Source organism: Lactuca virosa, chromosome 4 (genome assembly GCF_052849685.1).
Source record: "Lactuca virosa cultivar CGN04683 chromosome 4, Lactuca_virosa_CGN04683_v6, whole genome shotgun sequence".
Lineage (NCBI taxonomy): Eukaryota > Viridiplantae > Streptophyta > Magnoliopsida > Asterales > Asteraceae > Lactuca > Lactuca virosa.
In genome coordinates, this window is record NC_136429.1 from 223187579 (window position 1) to 223197451 (window position 9873).

At 34.0% G+C, this 9873-nt stretch overlaps 1 long non-coding RNA gene across 1 annotated transcript; it reads right to left on the reverse strand.

Annotated features, from left to right (window-relative positions):
- Positions 1 to 8449: 8449 nt before the first annotated feature.
- On the reverse strand, positions 8450 to 9648 carry LOC145168733 (uncharacterized). Its single transcript, XR_013742041.1, has 4 exons — positions 9553 to 9648; positions 8715 to 9479; positions 8570 to 8625; positions 8450 to 8486 (listed from the first exon to the last, which is right to left on the reverse strand). It is a non-coding gene; the product is annotated as an uncharacterized LOC145168733 (long non-coding RNA).
- Between the last annotated feature and the right edge of the window lie 225 nt (positions 9649 to 9873).

Here is a 9873-nt window from a genome sequence, read left to right on the forward strand (position 1 = left end):
CTCCATTCAGAACCTTCTGTGGTCACAAGTACAGATTCTATCTGCACTGGACTAAAGTAGGTAATACGCAACTAGCTAGAGATCCAATTTCCACACAGCACCCTCGCTGATCTGGAATTCATCCGAGAAACTACCAAAAACAAAATACGAATCAGGAAGCGCCATAAAGCTTCCAGAGTTAACCAGAGAAGCTACGGCTTCGATAAAAGAAAACCCTTGGAATTCCAGGATTGATGACCTTGTCATATGAAGGTCTCACTCAGGAAGGACAAGATGCGCTTGAGAAAGCGTGAAATACAAAACTCAAAGTACATAAGACCATTTAAGGTTATTACCAGAATCGGTCTTGTACTTTTAAACTTAGACTACCACAAAAACTTAATAACATTCATCCCATTTTTCACATATCAAATCTAAAGAGGTGTCTATCCGATAAAACACTTGTTATTTCACTCGATGAAATCAAGTTAAATAAAAGTCTACACTCTATAGAAGAAACAATAAAAACCATGGATAGGGAAATCTGAAGAACCACGCTAAGCCTCATCCCATTAGTGAAGGTTCGCTGGATTACAAACCAGGAACCTGAATTCACTTGGGATAGGAAAGATTAGACCTAGTCCATGAGTATCACCTTAGACTTAATTTCGGGACGAAATTCCCTCTAACGGGGGGATAATGTGACACCAGTCAAATTTTGGTCAAAAATTAATTGATCAATAATTGTAATTGGGATGAACCAAGTGGTAGAGTTTGTAACAAGGTTTCCAAAAACATAAAGAACACTGAAATCCGAGTTATAACGAAGAAGTTATGACCAATCGAAAATCCGCGGTAAAACCGGCAAAACACTGTTCAGTGTAAAAAGCGAATTTTCGATAAAAGGACTTTTAGCCTTAACAATCTAAATGAAACTTGTAGAATATGTTAAACCGAGAACGTTCATAAAAAGAACGTGAAAATCCGACTTCGTATGAGGAAGTTATTATTTTTCGAAGTTTCGGTTTAGCAGTAGACAGCTAAAAATTCGAAATATAAATCAATCGATATTTAGCCGACGCAACTTAAACGAGAATCGAAGGTCTCGTCAAAAGTAGCACAACGGTAAAAAGACAGACGAAAACGGACGTCGGATGAAGAAGTTATGAATTTTTAACGGCTTCCCGTCCCGGTCTGTTTAAAATAATAATATTAAAAATAAAGTCAAAACCAGCCAACAAAGTCTAAACGAAAGTCGTAGAGTATGATTTTACCTACGCGTGCATATAAAGAACGTCAAAAACGGAGCTCGTATGAGAAAGTTATGATTTTCACAAGTTTTTGCACAAAAATCAAGAAAATCTTGAAAACCGGGAAATTTCGCATGTCACCCTTCGGACACGTCATCATCACGTGCGAACCTCCACGTGTCATCTTCTGGTTGGACTGCGGTACACGTGTTACCTCCTGAGTGGACCGCAGCCGAGGTCCAATGAGCTTCGGACAGCCTCGCATCGGACACCCCGGAGACACCCCCTTCGCATACGTGTCAGTCTTCTATTGGACCGAAGTCCGGTCCAATCCGAGCCTCCCATCTGCGAGCCTGCGGTCCGAAGTCATCCAGAAACCTCGCCACCTGTCCGACGCATGTCACCTTCGCACAGCTTCGGGTCCGAACCTTCGGACTATATATAGCATGCGAGAGCTTCCGAAGAAACCCCATTTTTCACCCCAAAATTTCCCCTTTTTCACATTTTAGCCCCGGAAACTTTCTCACGACCCCCGAGGGCCCCGGTATCGCGTCTAAAGCTCGAAGCAAGCCCCGGAGCCCCGGAATTCTTGAGAATTCATCCTCTCTCCTGTCGAAACTCTGCCCGGTTTGAGCCGGTTTCTCATTAAATAAACTCTTTACGGGAAACGAAACGCTGCCCAAATCACCGCTTATCAAAGTGAGTTCATACCCCTATAATATACCTTTTTAAATGGTTTTATATGCTTTTTAGGGGGGGGGGAATACAAGTTTAACACAATATTAAATTGTGTTAATAACTGTATGTGATAATAATCACACAAAGAATTTCCGTATGCTTTTAAGAATTACCAAATACTTTCAAAATAACGTGAAGTCATGTTAAATCCTTAAAGTCATGTAAAAACTCCGTTAAATTCTTTGAAAAATGTTTTATAAACTATTTCAAATTATAAATGCCAAAATCATGTTTATATATGTATAAATATATAAATAAGATTTGAAGGGCTTAGGACTAATGAATTATCCTATATCCTTTTCCTTGTTTGGATGTGGAATTAGGGTTGTATTATTTGTCTGAAGGTCGTTTCCTTCTTAATTATATATATGTTATACATATATGAGTACAAAAGGTTACTCCTTTTGGTATCACCACCTTTGTATCAGGCTGAGCAAAGGGAGTTCATCCATGAGAAACCATGTTAATTAGATAGAACATATAAATTATAATAGGTATAATTTATCATTCAAAACTAAAGATACAAGTATGATTTACAACTGTATACTTTCCAAGGAAATTACCAAAATTCATTCAACTATACCAAGATATGTATAATACCTTTAATATACGAACAACATATTAAAGAAGTAAAGATACATCATACCTAGTTTGCATTAACAAAGGTACGATACAGAGTACCAGGGTTAGCAAACACGTGGTAATGTCGGGTTTGCATTAACAAAGGTACGATATACAGAGTACCAGAGTTAGCAATCACGAGTAATAATACATCATACCGGGTTTGCATTAACAAAGGTACGATATACATAGTACTAGAGTTAGCAATCACGGGTAATAATACATTCTGCCGGGTTGGCATTAGCAAAGGTACTATACAGAGTACCCGAGTTAGCGAACTCGAGGTAATAATACATCTTATCGGGTTTGCATTAACCAAGGGTACGATACAAAGTACCAGAGTTAGCATTCATTGGGTAATAATAATAATACATCAGAAATCTCGTTGAAACAATAAATTTGTGAGACCCTTCACGGTGTACTTATCTAAGTACGACCTTTTTAAGTCCTGAACTATTAGCCAGAATCTCTTGTAGGGAGAGTGTGAATTTGTGTATAGATCTATATGGGACTGACAATCCCGCACCTTTACTGTTCGCTACAGTTTGGCCGGCAGGCCTAGGGTGTCAAATATCATACCGTTCTGACGCCTGAAGAACGTCGTTGCAGGCATTTCCGTCATATTAGTATGGTTAATAGAACTCACATGGATAAAACAACGAGTGAATTACAAAGTAATATACTTCTCTTATAACAGTAAGAAAAGTTAATTACATCCCGACCAGATATACCTTCAGTAGCTTTTACTTACAGTAAGAGCTATATATCATGAAATCAAGTATTGTACTTCTGGTTTTGAACATTTAAAACCACAAGGCAGTATTATGGATAATAGAATACTCTCCATGATTAATACTAAGGTTGTTACTATAGAACATATATAACTAAGAACACTTTTACCAATGAAACGGTTTATGGGATTAAACCACTTTTACAAATGAAACGGTTTATGGGATTAAACCACTTATACAAAAGAAACGGTTTATGGAATTAAACCACTTATCAAATGAAACTTAGTCACTCAATCTTTGTAAACTAGTATAACATAAAAGACCTTTAGTGGTTAATTGTATAATTCCTTAGTTATTACATCAGAGTCGTACATAAGTAATGTCCGATTGACAGTGAAATGTGTGACTTCCGCCTTACTTCCTGTTCCTTGTTTGGTTGTGGGCTTAGGGCAGATACACCCATTTAACTATCAATTCAATATTATGTTATGTATAATCAATATAAACTAAGTAATTACAGAGGGAAACTATTGAGGTTATCAGTTAATCACCTCAGGAGATATAGGATTTCCTGGAGAAACCAGTGAACTCATTCAAAGAACTTAGGGTATACTTAACAGAACTAAAATACTTATGAACTCACCAGCTTAAATTCTGATATACTCTTTTCAAATAACTTGTATTCTCAGGAATCCAGTAGACAGGTACACTCCAGAAGCTTTTCAGAAGACTACCTAGTACCGTACCGCGACTCTTGTCTTCTATTGTACCTACTTTAGTGTTTAAATATGTAATGTTTAAACACTTATGTAAAACTTATACTTATTAATGCAATGGTTGTTTGTACTTTGATTACTATATTGCATGTGTTGTGATACTTACCTAAAAGTCCTCCACCCCCGAACGTTTCCGCCGTTCTGGTTTGGGGGTGCGACAACTAGCGATCTTCCTATTCGAGGGTTCACGTTATAATAATTATCACTTATTATATCTTAATTTTCTAGCCCGAAGTTGCGGTCGTTACATCAGAAACGTTAATTTATCGCTTAATGATTAATTCCCTGAAAAGCCTTATATTATGTAGTCAACAATGCATATGACTAACGATTATCATATTCAATGATTAAATTATTCAATAAAATGAATAAATTTTATTATAATTACTCAAATCATCTAGCTTAACTTATTAGCGTTACAATGTAATACACATTCACGTCCTAAATGAGATAAAATATTCAAAAAATCAGTCGTAAAACAGGGACAACCCGAAATTAATTTCTATATTAGTTTCGGGTGGGTATTTGTAGGATCTTGATGATTATAAAGAATAAACTTAAACTAAAATTCAATGATTCAACGTGTTTTAATAAGAAAATCAAATTAAATAGTACATTATTTAAACCATAATATTATGTAATATAATATTAAAAGTACGATGTTATGATAGAAAATAAACAAAAGTATAATGTTATAATTAACAAAAGTACCATACTTTTGTTAATTATAACATCATACATTTGTTTATTTTATCATATCATCGTACTTTTAAGATTGTATTACATAATATTATGGTTTAAATAATGTACCGTTTAATTTGATTTTCTAATTAATTTAATTTTTTATTAATTATAGTCATACCTTTGCGGTTAGGTTTTCATTAATAGCAACTTACTTTTCTTAAAACATTCTATTTTCACTTCTTTTTTGTTATTAGTTTTTTTATCTTCCTCTTTCTTAATCTTTTTGTTGTTTTTTTTCTATTTATAGCATTGTACTTTTTTTCATATTCATATTACCTACACATTTATCAATGTAACATTTTTTTTCGTTTCATATTCAATTATAACATTGTACTTTTCTTAAAGTATGATTTTATAATTAAACACTTATCAATGTAACACTTTTTTCATTTTATATTCAATTATAGCATTGTACATTTCTTAAAGTATGATGGTATACTTAAGCACTTATCAATGTAACACTTTTTTCATTTCATATTCATCTATAGCATTGTACTTTTCTTAAGGTATGATGATATAATTAAGCACTTATAAATGTAGCATCTTTTTCATTTCATATTCAATTATAGCATTGTACTTTTCTTAAACTATGATGTTATACATTTTGGACATCCGATTTCAGTTTTAGCAATTCAGTACTTCATTCAATCACAAAATCAAACAAATTAAGCACTTCATTTTATCATTCCGGTTTAAGAAATTAAGCACTTAAATGTACACATACAATACCACTTTCATACAATCATACAATACATCTAAACACAAAATTAAACAAATTATACCTAAAGTTAGTGAACCTTAATAAAAAAACATGAGCAAAATCAGACTTAGATGAGCAAAATCAGTTCCATACAACCAAAATCAGTTTCATACAACCCAAATTAGAAAACAGAAAAAAAAATTGGGATTGAAATACGACTTACCTCTTGTGTAGGGACAGTCGACGGTAGCCGACGATGGTGGTGATGGCAGGTTCGGTAGTGATGGTTGGCCCCTCAAAAACCCTAAACCTTTCTAAAAATTTAAACCTAAAATCCACAAAAACCTCAAAAACCTTCCTAAAACATTAGAAATCATAAAAAATGGAGGAATGAAGAAATTACCGGTTAAAAACCGGTCGTATTCATCGGAGACGTGATTTCGCCGAGAGAGAATATAGCTCTCAAGTGGCGACTATGAATGGGGTCGATTAGGGTACTAAAGAAGATGAAACCCTATACCGACGATATGTCTGCGGTATATGTTAAAGAAACATGATGTCGTTTAGTATTTTCCATCTTTATTTAAAAAAAATAAAAATAATAAATCTATTCTGACGACAGGTCGTCGACAGACATTTCATACGGATCGACCTAGCTCTATACCGACGACCTTTCGTCGGTATAGAGGTCAACAAAACGACATCATTTCTATTTTATCTGCAACATTACAATTAAAAAATAGAAATTATTTTTATTTTTTATATACCGACGACTTGTCGTCGGAATATATTTTAAGAAAAGCAGGAATTTTTTTTTTATTTTCGCGCCCTACCTACCCCGACGATGTGACAACGACATGTCGTCACTATAGCTTGACTTTTATTGACGAAACATGTCGTCGGAACAGATGTCGTTTGCACAGGTGTAGATTCTTGTAGTGATTTAGTGGTTCAAACTCACTAATCATCTCTTGGATCTGGTTCAAACTCACTAAGCATCTCTTGGATCGACCTTGTAAAGGTATTTATTTATTTTTTGTACCAATCGATCGACCTTGTAGGGATATTCATTTATTTGTTGTAGAAATCGACCTTGTAAGGGTCTTCATTTACTTGTATAAATCGAGTTTCTAAACAATAATAACATCTCCTGAAAGGGTGAGTAGGCCCTTTTTGTTGACTTATAAGTGAGTTTGAACTATTAGATTGACCTTCATTTATTTATTGTACAAATGAAGCTTCTAAATCGAGCTTCTAAACCATAATAACATCTCATAAATATGTCAATTGGTTGACATTGCAACAAAATTGTAAATGTAATGACATAATTGAGAAAAAAAATCGGTGTCAAAATCAAAATTTTGTGATAATATAGACTTTTCTGGAAATTTGAAACTCGAGGTCAAAATCGAAATTTTGGTAAACTTAGTGACTTTATTGCAATTCGGGAAAAGTGATTTATGGGATAACAAAGAGAACCGGTCACTTGGTTGATATTGCAACAAAATTGTAAATATAGTTATATAATTGAGAAAAGAACTCGGTGCCAAAATTAAAATTTTGTGGTAATATATATATATATATTTTTTTCAATTTGCTGAATAGTAAATGAGATGAAATTGTACTTGGATATAATTGGTTCAAACCTAAATGTCTATAGTAGTAACTAGAAGGATGTCAGCGCTTTGCATGGGTTAGAACGACGCATGTAGAAATACAAAGAAAAACAAATTTTCACTTATGTCAGTCAACCAAATTAAGAATATAATAATTTTAGGAAGAATCTTAACAAATAATAGATTAACTAAAGAAAGTATTTACATATCTTGACTACAACCTTAGAAGTAAATCAACATATATGGCATAACCTCCTTTATTCATTATAAATTCTACATTTGATTTTTTTTTACTTGATAGCCACGATCACTTGAACAGAAACTTCTAAGAACTTGACATATTTCCTTTGAAGATGCACAAATGTCTCCTGCCTCACTTACCTAGTAAGAAACCTAAAATATTAAAAAAAAACATACCTTTTTATTTTTAATAAAAGAATGAATATTAATGATATTGTAACACAGCGGCGGACGCAGACTGTTTTAGTAGGGGTGTCCCTCATACTTCAATCGGGTGCACCTAATAGAAAAAAACCAAAAAAAAAAATAAATAAAAAACTTTACACTGCGTGCCGGAAATTGAGCAGTGGCCCGGGACCCCAAATGCCCCACTAAGGTCTGCCACTATTGTAACACCTGTTCTGATGTTACATAGGATCCATAATGCATTTCTTTTCGTGATAAAGCTTTCATTGCAGCATAACAGGAACCAACCTACAAGACATGAAATGCATTAATAATACCCATTTTCATAAAATCTCATATAGTTATACAAATTTACTTAATAAATATTCAAGTAAATGAGCGATTTAATGAACAAAAGATCAGGTATAGGGGTGCAAACGAGCCGAGCCGAGCCCGAACCTGACCAAGCTCGATCTCGGCTCGCTTAAAATTTGTATGGCTCGAGCTCGAGCTCGGCTCGTTTCGAGCCCCAAATAATGAGCTTGAGATCGGCTCGTAAAGTAATACATAGGCTCGGGCTCGGCTCGTTTTGTCTAATTGAGCCTAAACAAGCTTAAGCTTGGCTCGAGCTCGTTAAAAGCTCATTTACAAAATGAATTCCAAAAAAAAACGACGAATTTACTTAATTGTCAACTAGGTGCAGACTACTTAAATTCCAACCAAGATGTATAAATACAATCTTCAAATTACATAAGTTTTAAACTCCAACAAACAAACCTAAAATGTAATTAAATCATCCAAAAGAAAGTCTTCCTATCATGGAAGTTCAAATTACAAAAATACTATAAAACAATTAAATTTTAACATAACATATTATCAAAATTCAAAAGCCAATCTTCCTTGAAGCAAATTCAATCCAGCAAAATCTGCAAATTAAAACATTTTATGAGATGTGCAATATAATGTAATTAAACAACCAAGATTACAAGTAGATTAGAATGGCTTACACCTTTAAGTATTACTTGTCCCTGTAGGTAATAAAACCTCAATGGGCATTTCCTCCTTCTGTAAAAAGAACCCAGCAACACGATCAAATATTAATAAATTTAAATAATCAATTGTTAGTTCATGTGTTTTAAGTTTATCAAATGCACCTTCAATTTTTTCTTGATTCCATAACGATGTCTAATCTAATCTCCTCCACAAATCAACTTTTGAACAGTGTCCAGTGCCAATGAAGATCGATATGGATCAATTACTCTACCCCCAACACTAAATGTTGCCTCAGATGCAACGGTAGAAATCGGGATCGCAAGCACATCCATAGCCATCTTTGATAAAACACGGTACTTCAGTTTATGAACATTCCACCACTCCAAAGCCTTGAATGAATTCATTCCATTTTGTCCCTGGTCCTTATAAACACCTTCCTCCAAATACATATCTAATTCTGACTTTTCTGGTCTCTCTAAATCTGTATTTTTTATAAACTCCCCAAAATCCTCCCATCCTGACCCGAGTGATGTTGTTTTTGACACTTCATTTCCTCCACATCCATTTGCAGGCATTGCAGCTTCTCGGACTGATGCATCATGTATTTCCAAATACTCTTCATACATTTCATAAAGTGCTTCTTCACTTCTTCAATGTTCTTTTCAGAATTGGAGTATATGGTTGGGAAACTAAATTCTAATAACTTCATTTTGAATCTTGGATCTAACACTGAAGCTATAGTCATAACAAGATGGCACTCCCCTCAATATTTGTCAAACTTCTCCTTCATCTTAGTCACCATAGTCCTAATGGAATCATTTTTTGATAGAGCACCTTTATCCAAAGTTTCTTTTACTCTAAACACCTCAATCAAATACAGATTGGATGTTGGATAATCACTTTCGAGAAATGACATTTGTGCATACCTGAAAATAAGTTGCTTTAGTATTACGCATGATAAAATATTTAAAATAACACTTAAATAAAGGTAATATGCACCTTGAAAACCTTCAAGATTTCACATACACTCTCCACATGCGCCCACTCCTCATCATTAGGCAGGTGATGGAAATGTGGCTCGTACTACGCAAATCTATGAAAATCAAAAAAACTTAGTGATGTGCAATATTTGAAAACCTGAAAATCACAACATTCAAAACTATTTTTATTAAAATCTAATGTATACCTTGAGAAAACATCTTTAAATTTTAATGCAACCGACAACATATCATAGGTTGAATTCCATCGTGTTGGAACATCAAGCAATAACTTTCTATCTTGTATTTGCAGTTGATGTGCAATATTTGAAAATGTTTGAAG